General features: G+C 42.5%; 1 protein-coding gene across 1 annotated transcript in view; it reads left to right on the top strand.

Moving 5' to 3' along the window:
- Positions 1-11,657: 11,657 nt before the first annotated feature.
- The window catches only part of IL15 (interleukin 15), a 66,099-nt gene continuing 57,262 nt past the window's right edge, over positions 11,658-20,494 (top strand). The window contains exon 1 of the mRNA XM_015417739.1: positions 11,658-11,844. The gene's annotated coding sequence lies outside the window, so the exon portion shown is untranslated. The remainder of the gene's footprint in view (positions 11,845-20,494) is intronic.

The following is a 20,494-nucleotide window of genomic DNA, read 5'->3' as shown; positions in this document are numbered from 1 at the left end:
AGAGCTATTATGAAGTAACACTCTTTACATTATAAGATGTTAATCTTATCATTGGAGAATGAAGTGCTGGAACTGAGCAGCAGCAATAAAATCTTCTGCTCTTTCGCCCCTCACTTAAAGCAAATTACATATGATAATTGACATTACTAGTTGTATGTGTTCAGGTAAACTGGCCATTCTAATGTTCTAGCTTGCACTGCCCCTTAGAGTCAAAGTTGAGGGAGCGGGCAAAAGAATCACAAAAATTCACACCTGAAGCACAGTTTTGAAACATGTGTGCAGTGTAAAATGTGGCATGTGAAAATGCTCATTTTCCTGACCTAATTACCTGGTGGCTCTAATAAGATGCTCAGCTTATCTTTTTTTGGCTGTATTACCATCTACCATGTTAAGTAACGTTCCATGTGACTGAGTAGTAAAGGAATCTACTGAGCCTACCTAGATGCAAACCCAGAAAGCATTTTTAAAATTTAAGACAGAAATTGCCCCATCTTAAGTGATAGGCTTGGGGCTGATTATTTTTCCAGGATCCCCTGCTAGGTAACAGATGGCTCTCAGTAGGCTGTCTCTAACTTTGAGGGAAATTAATCTTGGCCTGGCACGCTGCCATTGTTCTAGTGCTCAGAGAAGCTTTTGAGATGGGGAAAAAAAATTGACTGAACCCTCCAAGGAGAAAAGCCATACATTCATTTTATACATCTATAAATGAATCTGCTTCAATCATTGTCTTCTGCCAGTGGGTGAAGATTTTTCTGTTTTCTTTGGCATTCCCCCACTGATCCTTACTGACTCTCCTGCCCATTTAGGAGTCTATGTGTTTCATTTTAATTGTTTTTGTTTTGTATATGTGTAATCTTATCAGATCTCAGAAGCTAACTGTATATATAGAATCTTGTTCTAATGTTTTCAGCATTTGCTGCCTTCAGGATCCTAAATTGGGCAGAAAGATGGCATAGAAATGTTTTAAATAACTTAAACATTTATATTTGTGAGAAAAATTAAAACTATATGTTGATGAGCCTCAGATCTGATACTTTATAATGTTTAGTCTAATTATAAGAATAACATGTGAATAAAGTTTTAACTCCTAGAAATAATCTTCATGCAATTTTATAGTTTAAAGGCTACAAAAAATAGGTACTGCAAAAGTTAGCAAATATCAGACAACTAATTAGCACAACTTACTTTCTGACTAGCTAGGAATGCCTGTAAATATCTGTGTGAAACATCTATTTCAGCTTCTCTGGCATTAATCTCTGGACAACTTATCCTCATCTAGTTAAGATGTACAACTACTAATGAGTTTTAGCTTGCCTAAATGTATGAACTTTAATATGCTACCCTTCTAGTATTAAATCAAAACCCTTTTGCTGACTTTGAAAAAATCCACTACTATTCTCATGTTTCCCTTTGACCCCTATGTAACTTTGCAATAATGCTTGTAATATTTTCCAGGAATGACACATGATTTCAACTGTGTTCCAAAGTGGTGGTGTCAAAGGCCCAGTGAAAACCAGTTGAACTGATAGTGGCTTTTGACTGCAATTCTTTCTGAAGCGGTAAAGATATAGCCTGTGCATTATATAGTGAAGTGCCCTAATAATGCTCTTCAGCAACTCTTTAAGTGCAGTGCTTCCTGATTCTGTTTTGTACCTGCTGGATGCATTTTTCTGCCCATACTTCCATCTTGGAAAGCCAAAGCCTTTGGACATTTGATTATCTTTTCTCACCTTAAAACTCTAGTGCTTTTGTCATCTTACATTAACAATAGCAGCTGTGGGAGAAAGATACCCAGTCCATTTAAATCTTCAGAAGGGTGAGATCCCACAACTCATTATGAACAAAACTGACACATGAAGCAATGATGTAAGAAGATGAGTATCCACTTCATGATGTTCAAAGATAAGCAGAAAGTCCCACTGAAACCAAGTTATCTAAGAAGAAACTTGAGTACCATCGAAAGGTGACCTACATGTAGAACTTGTTTACTGCTACTGAGGTGAGTTGTAAAAGTCCCTAATATACCCTCTTACCAGAAATTCAGGAATTGGCTGCATTTTCTTTCATTTCTGCTATCTGTTCAACTAGCTGAGGTTTTATCTGCTCTTCAAGATATTTTTCTGGATGTTTTCCACTCAGCTATTGGAGTAGTTGCACTGAACCCAATGCTTTCTAGTTCCATATTAAATTTTTGAAAATTGTAATCAATGCTAGCTGGAGCTCCTTTCTGTGAACCATGAAATGTTTTAATTTAATGCATTTTTATGTCACTTTCCCCCTTTCAAATCTGATACCTGTTTTGATAGTTATATTCACATTTGACAGTTTTAGTTATTGTTGCCTAATTGTTGTGCTTTTTAAAACATAGCCACTTGTAACTCTGTAGCAGCCTTAATAGCTCAGATTAGCCTGTTTGCATTAGATCTTGGAAGCTAAGCAGGGCTGGCACATGAATGGGAGAACACAAAGGAAGATGGAGGCTGCTATACAGAAGAAGACAATGACAAACAACCTCTGCTCATTTCACCTTGATAACCACATGAGGTGGACCTTTTTGGGGTCACTTTAAGTCAGTTGTGACTCAATGGCACACTTTACCTTACATCTACCCCCACAATTTGTTCCATGCCAAATCCAAATCCAACAAATATGAATAGAACACAGCAGATGGGAGAAGGAAATAGGGCAAAATGTTGCTGCTCCAGTATCTTGAAGGCACAGCTACTTATTTTGCTTGGGACCATGGGGTAGAAATTCAATTAAGTCGTGGCTATTTATCACTGAACACAGTAGTATTCACTGGTTCCTCTGGACTCTGGACCAAACAAGATAGGACAGCAGCAGACCTGTATATTAAAACATATTTAAACTTAGCCCACTTATGGTCATGAACACAGGGGAGGAGGAGGAGGAAGAAGAAGAAGAAGAGGAGGAGGAGGAGGAGGGAAGAAGAAGAGGTTGTATTTATACCCCACCCTTCACTCGGAGTCTCAGAGTGGCATACAAACTCCTTTGTCTTCCCCTCCCCACAACAGACACCCTGTGAGGTAGGTGGGGCTGAGAGAGCTCTTTCAAGAGCTGCTATTTCAAAAACAGCTCTGACCAGAACTATGGCTTGCCCAAGGTCATCCAGCAGCTGCAAGGGTAGGAGTGGGGAATCAAACCCGGTTCTCCTAGTCCACGCACTTAACCACTACACCAAACTGGGAGGTGCAGTTTAAAAAGAAAAAGTGATGGATAGGTGAGGAGTGTAAAAGCCTCCCATGCCTAAAGTTTAGCTCCTTGTAGACCCTCTGTACCAACATTTTCTCCCAGCCAGAAACCAGAATTAATTTTTTTAGATAAATGAGCTTGAGGAGGGAGGCTACAGGAAGGTAAGATTGAGGTGACGAGAGAGGAGGTCCTAAAACTGATAGACAACTCAAAAACTGATAAATCACCAGGCCCAGATGGCAAACATCCGAGAGTTCTGAAAGAACTCAAATGTGAACTTGTGGATCTCCTGACAAAAATATGTAATGTCACTCCCATCTTTAAAAAGGGTTCCAGAGGAGATCCGGGAAATTACAGGCCTGTCAGTCTGACGTCGATACCGGGTAAATTGGTGGAAACCATTATTAAGGAAAGAATTAGTAGGCACATAGATGAACAAAACCTATTGAGGCAGACTCAACATGGGTTCTGTAAGGGAAGATCTTGTCTCACTAACCTGTTAATGTTCTTTGAGGGGGTGAACAAACATGTGGACAAGGGGGATCCAATAGATATTGTTTACCTTGACTTCCAGAAAGCTTTTGATAAAGTTCCTCATCAAAGGCTCATAAGTAAGCTCAAAAATCATGGGATAAAAGGACAAGTCCTTTTATGGATCAAAAACTGGCTAATTAATAGAAAACAGAGAGTGAGTATAAATGGGCAGTTCTCCCAGTGGAGGGGTGTAAGCAGTGGGGTACCACAGGGATCAGTACTTGGTCCACTGCTTTTTAACTTGTTCATTAATGATTTGGAGATGGGAGTAAGCAGTGAAGTGGCTAAATTTGCGGATGATACGAAGTTGTTCAGGGTGGTGAAAACCAGTGAGGATTGTGAGGCACTCCAAAGGGATCTGTCAAAGTTGGGCGAGTGGGCGTCAACATGGCAAATGGGGTTCAATGTGGCCAAGTGCAAGGTGATGCACATTGGAGCCAAAAATCCTAACTATAAATACACGTTGATGGGGTCTGAACTGGCAGAGACTGATCAAGAGAGAGATCTTGGAGTTGTAGTAGATAACTCACTGAAAATGTCGAGACAGTGTGTGACTGCAATAAAGAAGGCCAATGCTATGCTGGGGATTATTAGGAAGGGTATTGAAAACAGATCAGCCAATATAATAATGCCCCTATATAAATCAATGGTGAGACCTCATTTGGAATACTGTGTGCAGTTCTGGTCACCACACCTTAAAAAGGATATTATAGCTTTGGAAAAAGTGCAGAAAAGGGCAACTCGAATGATAAAAGGGTTGGAACACTTTCCCTATGAGGAACGGTTAAGGCGCTTAGGGCTCTTTAGCTTGGAGAAATGACGACTGAGGGGTGACATGATTGAGGTTTATAAGATTATGCATGGGAAAGAGCAGGTAGAGAAAGAGGTACTTTTCTCCCTTTCTCACAATACAAGAACTCATGGGCACTCCATGAAATTGCTGAGCGGTCAGGTTAGAACGGATAAAAGGAAGTACTTCTTCACCCAAGGAGTGATTAACACTTGGAATTCACTGCCACAGGAATGGGTTGGCAGCTACAAGTATGGACAGCTTCAAAAGGGAATTAGATAAGCTATTTGCCACAAGGTATAGATAGGGACTCTGGGGCAAGTGATGCTCTGTCATCTTGGTGCTTGGGGGGGTCAACAGTGGGAGGGCTTTTAATGTCCTGGCCCCACTGGTGGACCTCCTGATGGCACTGGTATTTCTGGCCACTGTGTGATACAGAGTGTTGGACTGGATGGGCCTTTGGCCTGATCCAACATTGGCATCTCTTATGTTCTCTTATGTTCTCTTAAAGTTTCAGTCAAGGATAGGCAAGCCCTGGGATGCATGCTGAACAATATCACCAACATTTCACAGGTAGATGATGCGCATTTGGTATTGGCAAATGGCACATGCCCAAAAGGTTGCTTATTGCCTGTTTAGAACATTTCACCTATGTATCCCCTTTACTTTATAATCAGTTTATCCACCTTTTCTTGCTCTGTTGTTGAATGCTAAACAGCTACCCTCCTGTTAAATAGTGGGTTCAAGAGGCTATCGTGATTACAGGATAGCTTTTAATTTCAGTAACATTAAGAACAATGCACGTGGCAAGCTCCAACTATATACAAACCCCCTAGTCCCAAACACACCCACAAAATACAAATAAACCAATAAGAACATAGTAGCTAGGAGCCTTCATTTGCACAGCATCACTTACACTTCTGTTACCTGATTGGCCTGCTCTGCAAAGGCGGCCAATCTGAATGTAGCTGCTAGGATCCTCTCTAACAATGCTTGTTCATTTGAAGCTCTTACTACACACCTCCCATCCAGTTTGATCCTAAATCACAATCAACTTTAACTGTATCGAAGCCAACAACTCTAGGCCACTGAAATATTTTATAGCAGTTGTGATCAATTATAATATAGATTATTTTATATGCAAACATAGGCTATATAAAAAAATAAATTTGCACACAAAACATGTTTAATCTTTCTATTTGTTTTTATAGAATATCACCGGTCTACTGTAGCTATATTTTATATAGTATGCAGACCAAGATGGCAAAGGATATGGGGGCATGTTTTTGGCACAAGTGGGCAGGACTCAGCAGAGCAAGAACAGCACCAATTGCAACAAAGCAAGTAGGTCAGCCAAGCTACTAAGTTTGGTGCCAGTTTGGTGTAGTGGTTACGAGTGCGGACTCTAATCTAGGAGAACCGGGATTGATTCCCTACTCCTCCACGTGCAGCTGCTGGTGTGACCTTGGGTCAGTCATAAGTTCTTTCAGAGCTGTTCTCTCAAGGGCAGTTCTTGAGAGAGCTCTCTCAGCCCCACCTACCTCACAGGGTGCCTGTTGTGGGGAGGGGAAGGGGAAGGAAATTGTAAGCCATTCTGAGACTCCATTGGGGAGTGAAGGGCAGGGTATAAATCTAGGCTTGCCAAGTCCCCCCGGGGGGCGGGGAAACCCCCGCCCCAGAGGCCCGTTCCCCGCCGCTGGCGGATTGGGCCTCGGGGGGAACTCCACCCCCAAAGTACGCGACGTGCACGTCACCCGGAAGTGACGCGACCATGCCGGGCACGCTGGGAGCGGGGCCACAGTCATCCGAGGGAAAACTCTATGTTTTTCCCTCGGATGGTCGTGGCCCCGCCCCCAGCATGCCCGGCATGGTTGCGTCACTTCCGGGTCACGTGGTTGTGGCGCGAGCGCGCACTCCAGGAGCAGCAACAGGTAGGACTTGGCAACCCTATATAAATCCAATCTCTTCTTCTTGTTCTAAGTTGGGGGGAAAGTAGTTTAGTTGAAAAGAACCTTGTTTCCTCTATAGAAACCAAGTTGTAGGATAAGGGAGAGCCAAACTGGGTGAACTTTGTTGTCCAAAATTAAAGTGGGGGGGGGGGGAGCTTCAGCTGTTAACCAGTAAGAGTTCCACGAATCTTTACTTTTCAGCTGCGCAGTTTACACTGCTACCCTGCCTGTAGCTTTTCTATTGTACTGTTCTGTTGACTTCAGCATTCTCTGTTGTGTATACTGAAAAGGGAAAGGGTGTGTCTGTTTCTGTTACTAGACCGCTGCTGATGTAATTCCGTTTGCTGACAAAAGATAATATTGCCTGTGTTTGAAATGCAATCTCTCCCATGTGATATACATAACAAAAAATCAGTTTCTTAATGTGCATCCACTTTGCTGGCTAGCTCACATAGCCTTATATTATTGCAAATTGGTTGGAATTGTCTTAATTTTCTATTGTAAGATACTTATGAGCACGTTTTAACAATTATGTTTGTTTGTTAAATTCAGGTTAGTCTTTAATTCAGGATGGTGTTTTCCTCTTGTAAACCATTCACTTTGTTTGTCATTGCACTTAAAATACTAAATTATAACTTAGTTGTTCATTAGTGACTATAATTGTCTATGTCTTGCCAAGTAGCCTGTGCCTGCTAGAAATGAGACTTGCATATATTAGAGAGGGCTATTTTGTGGATGGTGAGTACATCAGAATAATTTATGCTATAAATAAGCACCTTGCTGTGGTTAATACTGTTTTGATGGCTATTAGGTGTCCCTGGGGTAATTAGGAAGCCCATTTTTGTGTCATTAAGAAAATGAATGAGAATTTAATGTAGAGGGATTGCAGGTGGTATTGCAGGCGTGCCTTAGCATAATACTGTCTGACACCTGCATTACTTCTGAATATGTCTAGCAATTGTGTATGCACGATCTAATTCTAAAATTGAAGAATAAACGTACTGTAACCCCTTAAATGCTACATAAGCTACAGAAGAAAGTTTGTTCCCACCATACCAATAGTAGTCAGTGAGCTACCCCTGCTGCTCCTTCTGGCTTGTATGAAAAGTGAGTTTTGTCAATTGATTTTTTTAAGAAGAAGAAGAGGAGAGATTGGATTTATACCCCGTCCTTCACTACCCAAAGGTGTCTCAGAGCGGCTTACAAACTCCTTTCCCTTCCCCTCTCCACAACAGACACCCTGTGAGGTTGGTGGGGCTAAGAGAGCTCTGACAGAAATTGCTCTTTTTCAAGAACAGCTCTTATCAGAACTTCGGCTTGCCCAAGGTAATCCAGCCAGGTGCAAGTGGAGGAGTGGGGAATCAAACGCGGTTCTCCCAGATTAGAGTCCGCGCACTTAACCACTACACCAAACTGGCTCTTATCCATAGGAACAATCCTAAGCAGGTCTACTCAGAAGTAAGTACCATGTTATTCGAGGATTGTAGGCAAAAACTTGTTTACAGTCATATTAGTCCAAAATCAAAATCTCCCCAAAACCAGAACACAATCCATAGCCAGTTTGGTGTAGTAGGTAAGAGCGGGAGAACCGGGTTTGATTCCCCACTCCTCCACATGCAGCTGCTGGCTGACCTTGGGTCAGTCAAAGTTCTCTGAGAGCGTCGGTTCTCCCAAGAGCAGTGGGGAAAGGAAGGGAAGGAGAGATATAAACTTTATAAAGGACACAAACACAATTAAAAATTTTTAAACTTAAAATAAACATGCTTAAAACACTAGCACTCTTGGCAATATTTTGTCTATTTAACAGTCTCTGATAACTGACACTTCTTGCTTTGAATTATTGCATCAAAATGTCTGCACTGTAGCAATCTTGAATATGATATTCAGATATGTATCTGTAAGCTGCAAACCTACTTTTGATTTATATATATTCATTATAGAAATCTCACGCTCAGTGTTCTGCACCTAGGACCCAGGGGAAAACAAGAAATGGCTGGGCATTTTGAGCTTTTATACATAAGTTGCTTCATTGGCTGGTCAAGAACGTGAGAAGGCATCCTGACACAGACTGAAGGTTGTTTGTCTACACAAACTATAGTCTTTCCCAGAGAAATAACTACAACATTCCTACAAAGGAAATGTGCTGGGTGAATTTGGTCTGGACACAGACTCTCAGCCTAATCCACCTCATTGGCTTATTGTTATTCCTCCTCTAAAATAGTTCACATTGCTTTCTTACTGAGAAAGACTGGGTCATGAGGGCATGAACACAGTGAAAAGGGGTGGGAACCCAGATGCACCCAGGAGAGCCCTGGCAAAAGGAGCCCAAACACACACACACAACATAAGGAGCCCAACAGAATACACACACCCTGTAGCAAGGCACACAAAAGCTCATACCTTGAACAAAACTTTGTTGTTCTTAAAGGTGCCTGGGATTTCTGCTGTGCGATTGGGGCAGCCCAGCAAACTAAGCTCTTCCTCCCTCCCTCCCTTCCTTCAGGGGGGAGCCTCAGCCAGTGGAAGGAAAGAAATGCTTCCCTTTGTCTCCTGTATATGATTGAGGCAGCCTGGCCTGGAAGTGAGCTCTGGCTGGTTCCCTCCTTCCCCCAGGGAGGGGGGGGGAGGAGCTTCAGCCAGTGCTTTACCAGCCTCTCTCAATTGCACAGGAGAGGCTTGCCTATCTATCTCTCCGATGCAATTGAGAGAGTCTGGTAATGTAAGCTGTGATGTAGCAGCAGGAGCAGAACTGGAAAAGGAAGCAGGAAACAGCCAGATTGCAGACCTCCAAGGGCCTGTTCCAGCCTCCGGGCTGCATGGTTGACACACCTGATGTAATGTCTGTCCTGGCAAATAGTTCTGGTGAGCTCAAAAGCTTGCACACTGTTATATACCATTAGACTGGTTCTAATAAAAAGTATTACGTAGATTATTTTCTTAGGCTTTGTAGCCTGTTATGTTCTCACTTGTAATCTTTTGAGAACCAAGACATATCTCAGTATAGGTCAGACCTCTGCACCTTCACTACAGTACACTACAGATGGATCATGTGACACAAAGATACTTGGCATAGATGACAGCAGAGTGTGGGTGTGTATGTGAGTGTCTGAAAGATAATAATAAACTAACTACATTTACAAAATTTGGTCCTCAGTCTGATAAAATTATGATTGAGACACTATGTCTGCTTGTCTGCTTCTCCGCACACACAGTGAGGCTTAGGAAATAAACAACCAACCCAGCAGTGGGTCCATGATTGTGGCACGTTAGCGATGTGAATGACCAGCCTGTGATGTTTGATTGGGTGCTTAGGGGGTGCTGTTTGATTGATGCAAAGCATCCCAAACTCAAGTGGCTTATTTAAAGCCAAGATACCACACCCTCAGTCTAACCTGCCTCAGAAGGTTGTTGTGAGGATAAAATGGAGAAGCGTGGAGTGACATAAGCTGCATTGCGGAAAAAGGCAGGGTATAAATTAAGTAAATAAAAACAGTAATAATTTCACACATTACAGTTGCTGAGGTAGATATTGAACCACTGACAACATATTGTAAGTAGACCCGCTGTAAACTTTGATATGGACATATGCCGGGAGAATTTACCTTGCTTGACTCCCACAATTACACAAAAGGTGACCTCCTGATCAGGCTATCTGTCCCAGTTTTTCTCAAAGTTCTTGCACACTAACCTCTTGTTTTACAGAGTCAGGTCATTGCAACTTGGGGCTATTTTGGCCCAGTTTAAGAACTAAACTTTCTGGATTGATGATTGAAGCATCGTGGTCATGTTAAGTCATTTAAGTGACCTACTTGTATGGCAAACAAAATGACTGACTTGAAAAGCACAGAAGAATCACAGAATGTTGTTCATTCCGTCTTTGCACCTGCACAGCCAGATGCATCCTTAAATTAACGACATCCACTAGCTTGCATTCCCTGTTTTTTGTACCTATAGTTACCACCATCTGTTTGAGTACTTGTTGGATGTACTGATTACAAGATCAAAGATCTCATCCCCCCCCCTCAATTTTACTATGTATCCTTTTAAAAACAGAGGCAGACAGAGCAGTGGCAGATGGGGAAAGCAATAATGGCAAGAAAGCCTAAGTGTGGGAGAAAACAGCCTTAATTGTGTAAATGGACACATGTGAATTCATTCACACATGTGAATGATCAGCTCCCTGCTTGTCACCAGCAAGCAAGACTTAAGCCAAACCAGAAGGTTTTGAGCATGACTAATTGCAAGGCAATTGTGTTTTCCAAGTATATGTTTAAACAAAACAACTCTTGTCAGCTTTTAAATAAATGGAGGATGTGCTATGGCAGAGTGCAGCATAAAAGGGTAGAATAGATGGCAGGTGCTGCAGAGTTTGGACAATGATTTCTGATATAAGAATTACACGCATCCCCCATTTCAAGCCATGAAAAAGCTGGACAGCATATTATCTGCTGAGCAGGAATCTGCAATGGTATTTAGTCTAGATTACTTTATGTGCACTCCAATAGTGTGATATTTTAGGCCACAGTCCTATACACACTTACTGAGTGCCCCATATTTTTATGGAAACATGTCTTCGATGGCTATGTATGTTACAATTTTTTTTTTTAAAAAAAATGAAAGTATGAACACAGTAGTCTCGTCTAATATTGGTCTTTTAATAGGTATATAATATTAGTGTATACTTGTTTGGAAAATGTCTATGCTGCCTCTGTAAAGAACCTGCTGAAGGCGTCTTACAGGGTGAAACATAAAATGCAACAACCATTAACATTTTTTTTAAAAAAAAACCCTGAGCATTTGCATGTGAGAAGCTTGTCCTGGCACTGAGTAACATGCAGGGAGGAGATTGATTTTATTTATTATACTCAGCTCTTCCCCCTCGCTCAGGGCGCCTGGCACATTCAACTTTAAAACATACACATTATAAACCTTCCAATTAACTGCCCGCCCCCCCCCCCCCATGCCCGCAGTGGGATTTTTCAGCAGCAGGAGACCATTGCAGAACGGCTTGTGGGACTCTGAAGCCGCCCAAGAGGGAGGGAGGGAGGGAGGCCATGCCGCCACACAGAGCGAGCGACAGCATCTAGGGCGGGCCGGGCGTTCTGGACTCTCCGCGCAGACAGCGCCTTTTCCCACCCTTGAGGGGAAATCGGTCGACTACCCGACGCAGCAGCCAACGCCGCCGAGCGCTGCTTCGACGAAGGGAAGCGCTGCTGTTCTTGGGAAGAGGGTGGGACTCTGAGCCGCCACGCTCGCCTCTTGCCTGTCCCTTCCCCTGTACGAGGTGCCCGGGAGCGCCGCTGCCTCCCGAGTCGCGCTAGACTTCTGAGGCGAGGACTGGTCTGCGCCTGTTTCAAGGTACCTGTTTCACTTCTGCGTTTCCCTACCTTGCAGGCTTTCGAGGCTCAATACTGCAAACTGCGGGTTCAACCGCTGCTCTAGCGGCTTTCCCGCCCAATGCGCGAGCGAAAGTTGGAAGGAAAAACAAAAAGACAGACAGAAAGCCAAACCAAAACAACTGGCGGTAAGGAGGAAGGGAGGGCAGACCTGCTTCTTGGGAAAGGCTCCTGGTCTCCTTTTGGAATATTCTCGTTGAAATCAGTGTGAGGATCACGGACTGAATGTGCTTTGCCACAGTGGCTGCCACTGAGAAATGGGGACACTCTTATGACAGCGCCGTCATTTCGCCTCACTTCAAGTTACTGTCACAGCAGCCCCACCCCCAATAGGTTGCTTTAAACTCTTGTCTGCCTGCTGGATGTTATTCATTTACAGAGCAATAGAGAGCCCAGTCCTGGCTTCTGAAAGAGGGTGTGCTGCTGGCAAACTGATCTTAACAGTTTACTCCTTAAATGTATTTGGTAGAATGCTTAATCTCACTGCTGAATGCTTGCATTTCTCTGTCAGATGAACTGAAAGACACTCAACAGTGCCTTCCGCATTAACGCTTCTAGTGCAGTAGTCTCTGTGTTACTCTGCTTGTACACAGTGGCAAGTGTAAGCAGGAGTCTTGTGGCACCTTCAGGAGTAATGGGTTTTTATTCCAGATTAAGTATCCGAACCAGTAGTTTCTAGTCAGGAAAGCGTAAGATGAAATAAAACTGTTAATTTTTAAAGTGTAGCAAGGCTCCTGCTTATATTTTAAAACATTTGCTATCTGTGTGTGTGTGTGTGGGTGAGGTTGTGTGTTATGTGACCATGTGGATGCGCTTACACATAGATGTGCTAGAGCAGGGGTGTCAAACATACGGCCCACGGGCTGGATCCAGCCCATTTAGGGCTCTTATGCAGCCTGTGAGCAACTGATGCAAGGGAGGGAGTGCTGGGGAGGGAGTGGATGGAGCCACTCCATTGTGGCTTCAGCACAGCAGAACAACCTCATCTGCAGCAGTCAAGCATCGTGGGAGCATCTGCCCAGTGCTGCACTGCGGCCTCTCCAGTCCGCCCATGCGAGTTTTCCTCTGCACCTCCCTTCCAGCCCATGGGGCCTTGCAATGAGGATACATCAGCTCCGAGCTTACCAGCTGCTGTCCTTTATACAGTTTCTATCTCCGGTACCTGGCATTACATTTTATAGCACACACGGCCAGGCTGACAAAGTGTCATTTATGTCAGAGTTTGACACCTCTGTGCTAGAGTCATAAATCATTTTCCTTTCAATCTAAAAAACAACATGATCCTAAGGAAGTCACTTGAGGCCAATGACTGGCAAACATTGAATGTCATACCGGGAAGAAAGGGAAGGAAAGCTGGAGAGAGTGTAGTAGAGTTATGCCTGGAATATCTGTTCACATAATTCACTACAATTTCCCAATTTGGTCAGTAGGGTTATTAATGTAGAAGCTCGAAGTAAAGCTTTCCGCAACCTGTAACCGAAGTTTGGTTCACAGTCTGTACTTTACTTCTATATGTAATGAAAAAGTGGTGCATGTATTCTACCTAAGAATGCATTTATGTGGAGAACTGTTGGAAAACGTACTGCCACAGTCAGAATGTCAGCAAAGCTTCTGACCCACCAGGTTTAGGAGGCCTTGCAACCTATATCAGACCATTTATGTCAGTCAGTCAGTCAGTCAATCAGTCAGCCAGCCTTTATTGGCATAAAACAATACCTTAAAAGAGGTTTACTATAAAAAATATACATATAAAACCATACATATAAAACCAAGTATTTTGCAAACTACATAATATTGCATAATATTACATAAAACAATTTGTTACAAAGTGTTGCTCATTTTGATAGTTTTCCCTGATGTAGCTTTATAGCTGATTGTAAAAACATGGCTACCTTCACTGATATTTCAGTAGCGAAGTCATTCAGAAGATGGTGCACTTTTAAAGCATCAGGAAGGTCCGTCATATTGGCTAAAATAGGGTTCAAATATCTAAAACATAAATATCTACATAAAATTGGCAGTGCAAACAGATATGTGAAACTGTCTCAATGCATCCAAAGTTACAATGGCAGAGTCTAGCCGTATATGCTATATTATCAGGACTCTTTTTGTAGAAAAAGCCCAGCAGGAACTCATTAGCATAATAGGCCACACCCAACAGCAGAAACTCATTAGCATATTCGACCACACCCCTGACAGTGCAGCTCATTAGCATATTAGGCCACACCCCATGATACCAGAAGTGTGGTCATCCAGCCACAGCCACCTTTTGCTTCTTATTCTGTTTGCCTTGTTTGTTGTCAAAACGGTTTTGTCAAAACCAATAAAAACATTATTTTTTAAAAAAGTTTCCAATTCCATACTTTTAATAATTAACATTATATATACTTGAAAAGTAACATAAGGAAACACTTGCTCCTCTGCAGCAATTGTGCTCTGCACTTTGCTACAGCAGAATTTCCCTACTGTCCTCCCTTTTCTTGCAGCTATGAAGCTGTCTTTCTGCCCATTTCTTTCCAGACACAGCCTGTAGCCAGAAAATTTTTATTGGAGGGGCAAATGAGAACAGTGGTGGTCAGCCCATCATTATTTATTTACTTTATTATTTATTTATTCAGAGGGCAGCTCCCAGGTTAAGAAAAAGAGAGGCATCTCATTCAAGGAGATAATACTTATACACACTTAGAGTGATGTACTACTTCCCAGTGTTCAGGCACACTGAGTCACTCACTTCAACAGAGGTAACTATCTGTGTATCAGGGTCTCTGAAATCCCACCTTTCATGTTTTTAAAAAAGTCTCTAGCCCCCACCTAGACAACAAGGACGCTCAGGTGAACCCTTTAAATAAAATACAAAGCCAGAAGCAAATGCCTCCAGCCTTAGATGGATGTTTCAGGTCTGGAGGAAGTCACTTAGCCATAGAGGGATCCCAGTGCCATAAATGTTTAAAAGTGGGACATCTAGCCAGAAAATGTAGAGGTAGTTCTCAGGGAGTGCAACATGGCCCAAAGAGATACACACATACTCCTAATGACGAAGGAAAGTAGCTGGAAGCTTGCTATTTGGAAGAGGCAGAAAAAGAAGGCCTTGTCCACCCAATGTATTCTATAAAGGCCCAAAGAGTAGAACCCGATACAGTCACTGTGGAACTGAAAAAAGAACCTGTATGTATGGAGATAGATACGGGGGCTTCAGTGACCGTGATTAATGAAAAGACATCAACAGAGCAAAGTAGAGGTCAGAGTTCTGGCAAATGCGAAAGTAAAAGTACTGGAGAAAATATTCCTGTAGTAGGGTTATCCCTGTGAATTATAAAGGGCAACAATGAGATTTACAAGACATAGTAATAAAAGGTGATAGACCCAATTTATTGGGCAGGAACTGGTTGAAAGAACTAAAATTAGACTGGGAAGACATATGTAAACTGGACCTGAAGGGAATGCCAGCAGTATGGCACTGGGATCCTCTATGGCCAAGTGACTTCCTCCACACCTGAAACATCTGTCTAAGGCAAGAAGTAGAAAATCTTCAAATCTACCAGTCCATTTTGACCCTACAAAGGAATTGATCCCGTCTTGTGCTGCTTCATCTGATGGTGTGAGGGGCTGTATTGTCACACAATATGGGAAATCAAGAAGAACAGCTTCTAGCATATGCTTCAAGATCACTCAATAAAGCAGAGCAAGGTTATTCACAAGTGGAGAAAGAGGGCCTAGCTATTATCTTTGGCATAAAAATTTTTCATCAGTATCTGTATGGGAAACTGTTCACTATTGTCACAGACCATAAAGCATTGCTTGGACTCTTTAATGAAAGTAAATGTCAGACTCCTGGATAAATCAGTTCCCAACAACATTCACTCTGGGGACTGATACGTTTATTGAGTCATTGATAGGATCCAGACCTAACACTGCCCGTGTTAGAACTGAAGCCAAAGGCACGAATGCAACAGTGATACAAGGTTCAAGCAGTGGCCCTAAAGGCCCAGGACCAGAGGTCATTTCGGGGGGATCGCGGGGGATCGCAGTTCCCCCGGGTGAGGTACGGGGGGGTGGGGCACATGACGAAGCCCCGCCCCCTGCTTCCGGCTGCCCCGCTTCCGGCCCTCATTAAGCCAGGAGGAAGCAGGAGAAGAGGAGGGTAAGTTGCTTCCTCCCTGCCTCTCCCCACCCCTGCCTGCCTGGGGCCAGGGAGGCCCTTCGCAGGGCTTCCTTGCGCTCCCACCGGCCTTGCAGGTCCACCGCCGGGCCCCTCATGGGGCTCGGCAATGGAGCTGCAAGGCCAGCGGTGGCCGGGACCGTTGGGGGCAGGGTGTGTGGCCTTATGACACACTTCCAGTGTGTGTCATAAGGCCATAAGGACATACTCTGGTTACACTTCCGGTGATGTCAGGGGGTGTGGCCTTATGACACACTTCCAGTGATGTCAGGGGTGTGGCATATGCTAATGAGTTATGCTAATGAGTTCCCCTAGTTCTTTTTCTACGAAACGACCCCTGCCCAGGACCAATCACCCCTTAGTATTCCACCCGCTAAAAGTAACAGCTAACAACCCCCCTTTACTGTGCCATCCCTCCAATGTGTAAGATGAAGCCGAGCTGCAAAAGCTGAGTTCCAAGGACATCTGGTTTCTCAGAGGTGATAAAAATGTATGCTACTTCAAAGCAACCTTGCAAAAGCAAAAGCATTTTAGTTTCACACTCTCCCATACTCCCCCCTCAGTTGCTGTGAAAAACGAGCCATAGAATGCATATCAAGTTTGACAGTAAAGCTGTGCCCACCATGGCAAGCAGCCAGTTACAACGTTGGACCCTGACACTAGCAGCATACCAATATAGGGTAATCTACAAAACTGGTAACCAACATGGAAATGCAGATGCCCTGAGCAGATTACCAATACCAGAAACATCCAGAACTGAATAGGTCTCTGAGGAAGCTGTACTGTTGATGGAGCATCTTAATCAAACACCAGTAAAAGCTTCTCTATCAGATTCTCAACCAGGCAGGATCCAGTTCTGTCTCAAGTAACACAGTTCATTCTGCACAGCTGGATCACACAGAATCCGAGAGAAGCAATTCTGGGAGAAGCTCCCTGTTGGAGCAGGAGGGCTGAATTAAGTGTGGAAAATGGGTGTGTATTGTGGGGTACCAGGGTTGTGATCCCTCCAGTGAGAGAAAGAAGATCTCCTGGTTATTTGAAATACTATATTCAGGTGATAACTAAAGAAGAAGAAAAAAAACTTAAAGGGGGAGGGATGTAGTAAAATGGATAGTAAAGAGTTAACTGGGACCTGATTGTGGGTTGGAGGAAAATTCCACCCTCTGGACTGTTCTCTTTTCTTACTTTCAGTCTGAAGTTGGTTGTAATTCAGTAACTCAAGTGAAGTTGTGTTACATTCAGTAACTCACATGAGTACCAAGATTTATTTAATTACCACAGTGAGATCACAAAAATGGATGTATAAGAAGAAAGGCATATCTCTGCCTCTGAGGAAGACCTTTATATGCTTGTGCCTTTGAGAGATGATCCTCTTGAATTTCCAAGGTCATTTCTTTTTAGCCCATGGCTGGTTCTTGTTTGGTCTTTTTGCTTTACAGTAGCTTGCAAATGGCATGACTTGGGTTTTAAACTTGGAATTCATTGTGTATGTTGCTCTGACTCTGTTCTTTATGTTGTGGAGAAGTTTTTTCCATGAGTTAACATCTTGGCAGCAAGTTCATCTCACTGACCATTTTTTCTTTTCCCGATTAGTGTTTATATAAGCAGCTGGGGTGCTCCTGTAGAGTAGATCCTGGGCTCTGCATTTGCCATCAGGATCCATTGCTGGCATTGGCTTCTCCAGGTGACTGCTTAAGTATGAAGCCTCAAATTGCAGTGCCTTAATTTATGTGGTTACTAATTTTGACAGCCCTGAATTCATAGATGTCTTTAAAGCCCCCTAAAATGTCTTTCTTTCTTTGGAGAGGCATTTTAATGTTTCATTTTGTGTAGATTTAATTTTTGACACAGGAACATGTTATAAAATGATTTTAAGATTGCATAAAGGGTTAGAATTTGAATCCCCCTCCCAGAATAATCAGACATCTATTTTGAATTTTGTTCAACTGACTGGATATTCTGAAAGGAAGGCAGATTCAGAAAATGAAGCCTCTGAGGGGACCAGTTGACTGGTAATTAGATCCCAAAGTGTTGTTACATTTCTTGATGTAGTCATAATTATTCTTGTGACATCTGTTTTTGAACTGGGTGGCATAGTTTCCAAACAGGGAATAATTTACAACTCCAAAATTATGTACCTCATTAGAAAACGCTTCCTGAGAAGTACACATTGTCAGAATTGGCAAGCAAAATATTTCTTGAAATTAGTGGGATTTTTTTCTTCAAGTAATTCTAGAAATTAATTGCTCACATGTACATAGCTTTGTGTGTACCAACACTTGGAATAAGCCTGAAGATATGTAACCTCACCTGTTTTCAAAGAAAAACAATCCCCCCAAGTACAGCTGTGTACATTTGTGTAGGATCCAAATAGTCATTTTTAATAGCTGCATTCTATACAAGTGATGTCAACATGGATTTGACAATCAAGATTAATTCCTTTGCAGATGTTTTACAATAAGAAACTTGGGAGCATGCTCATTCATAGCAATGTTAACATACCTGGTCAGTGAATAAATAGTCCATAACATTCTCCCTTCACGGTTATTCTGAGTAAAAATGCAGTAGATACCTTGTACAAATACTATGTCCATGTGGAGTCCACTTAGAGTGAATGCTTCTTCACTGAGACAGCTTCTGTCCACTGGTCCTGTCTGATACTTGCATTCAGCATGAAATCTGTACAGAGTATACAAGCATACCTTTTGCAATCAAGTAGATCTAGCATATGCATGCACAGATTACAGATCTGTAAACCTACCTAGTAACATTGGCACAGCCATTTCTTACTGAGTCGGGGTCTCTGTTTGGAACTTTTGGCTATTTAGTTCAAGCTTCAAGAGTAGACCTTTAATAATCTTTTCACTCTGCTTGTATTTTACAAAGAATTCACATTGCATCCTTATGACCCCCTATGTCCATTGAAGGCACTGTCAGAAGGCATCCTTCTAAGTACATGAAAGTACTGATATTAGTCTGTTGTTTAGGATGAAGAATGAAATTCTGCAAAGTTATTTTAAAAATTCTTGTTCAATGTGCAGTTTTGGATATACTGTTCAGTTTCAAGTTAGATGCTCTTAGTAAACAAGCTTCCCAGCCCTAGCCAGATTTGCTGTTGAATTTTTACAGCAAGCAAATATGTGTTTAGACTAATTTTGGTTAATTTGATATGCAAATAGATTAAAGAAGAAAACAAAGTATCAAGCCTATTTGCCCATCTCTTACGCTTTTGTGTATACAAAACAAACATGCTTCAAAATAAGTGATGTTTCCTTCGTATGTTTGTATTCAGTAGAAAAAGAACAACAATGGACTATATGTTGTCAAATGAAGGCAGCAGTTCTTTTTTTCCCCCATCCCCCTGGGGGGAGGTTTTTATTGGGTTTTTTTTTACAGACTACAAAACTAAAACAGAAAATATGGGAAAGGGAACTTAACACCATGCTATTCTAAAAAAAACTACTAATAATACAATGAATTTAGTTGGTTGTTTAAAGAAATTCCCAGAGCATCCCCAAGTTATTTCAACATGTTTCCAGGCACAAATCGGAGCTCTTCAGCCCTTATTTATTCTTATCTTTTCTAATCCTCAGTTTATATGGGCTTTTGGGGGCAGCCACCCTTTTTTCAGAGGGGGAGTCCTTGTCCGAAGACCCCGAGCCCAACTCGCCATCAGATTTGCTTTCTTTTTCCTCCCCTTTGCCCTCTTCTGGTTCCCCAAGCTGTGTCCGCAGAAATTCCCGTGCTTTAAAACAGAGTCAGTCTTTTCTTTTTTATCGTTGAGCTTGAAAATGACGCCTTCTGGGGTTAACCACCTGTAACTGATGCCATTTGTTTGTAAGAAAAGGATTAATTCTTTATAGTTCTTTCTCTTCTGTCTTATGTCAAATGGAATGTCTTTTAAAATTCTGATATTATTGCCCCCAATTTTCAAGGGTGTTCCCAAAGTTGCTTTCAAAATAGCATCTCTCACATGTCTCTTTGAGAATCTGACCACTATTTCCCCAGGCAGATTATTTTTCTTGATGTACGATGAATAGGACCTGTAGACCACATCCATCTTGCTGCAAAGGTATTCCGCTGTTAAATCTGTCACTGGGGCTATTGCTTCACTCAACCGTTGCTTCAGATTCTCTCCTTCAATTTCCGGAGCCCCTTGAAACCGTAGGGCCAAATTTGCTTCATCCATTTGTAGCTGTAAAAGCTTTGACTCTTCCGTAGCTTGCTGCCACACTCTGCCCAATTGTTGACAGTTGTTGTTTAATGCCAGTGATCTCATCCAGCAGGGGGCGCAGGGAGTCAGCCAAGAGTTTTGAGAGCTCAGTGACTTCATCCGTTCGAGGACTGCTCCCTAGTTTCTATTTCAGCAGCTTCTCTTTCTCCGGTTTCTTCCCCGCCATCTTTTTGGATTTGTTTACTTTTCAACAAAGTTGCTAAAGTCTCTGATATTCGC

The sequence above is a fragment of the Gekko japonicus genome, unplaced genomic scaffold (assembly GCF_001447785.1).
Source record: "Gekko japonicus isolate JY-2015 unplaced genomic scaffold, Gekko_japonicus_V1.1 scaffold97, whole genome shotgun sequence".
NCBI lineage: Eukaryota > Metazoa > Chordata > Lepidosauria > Squamata > Gekkonidae > Gekko > Gekko japonicus.
The sequence above is the reverse complement of the archived record's forward strand: the minus strand, read 5'-3'. Positions and strand labels throughout refer to the sequence as shown.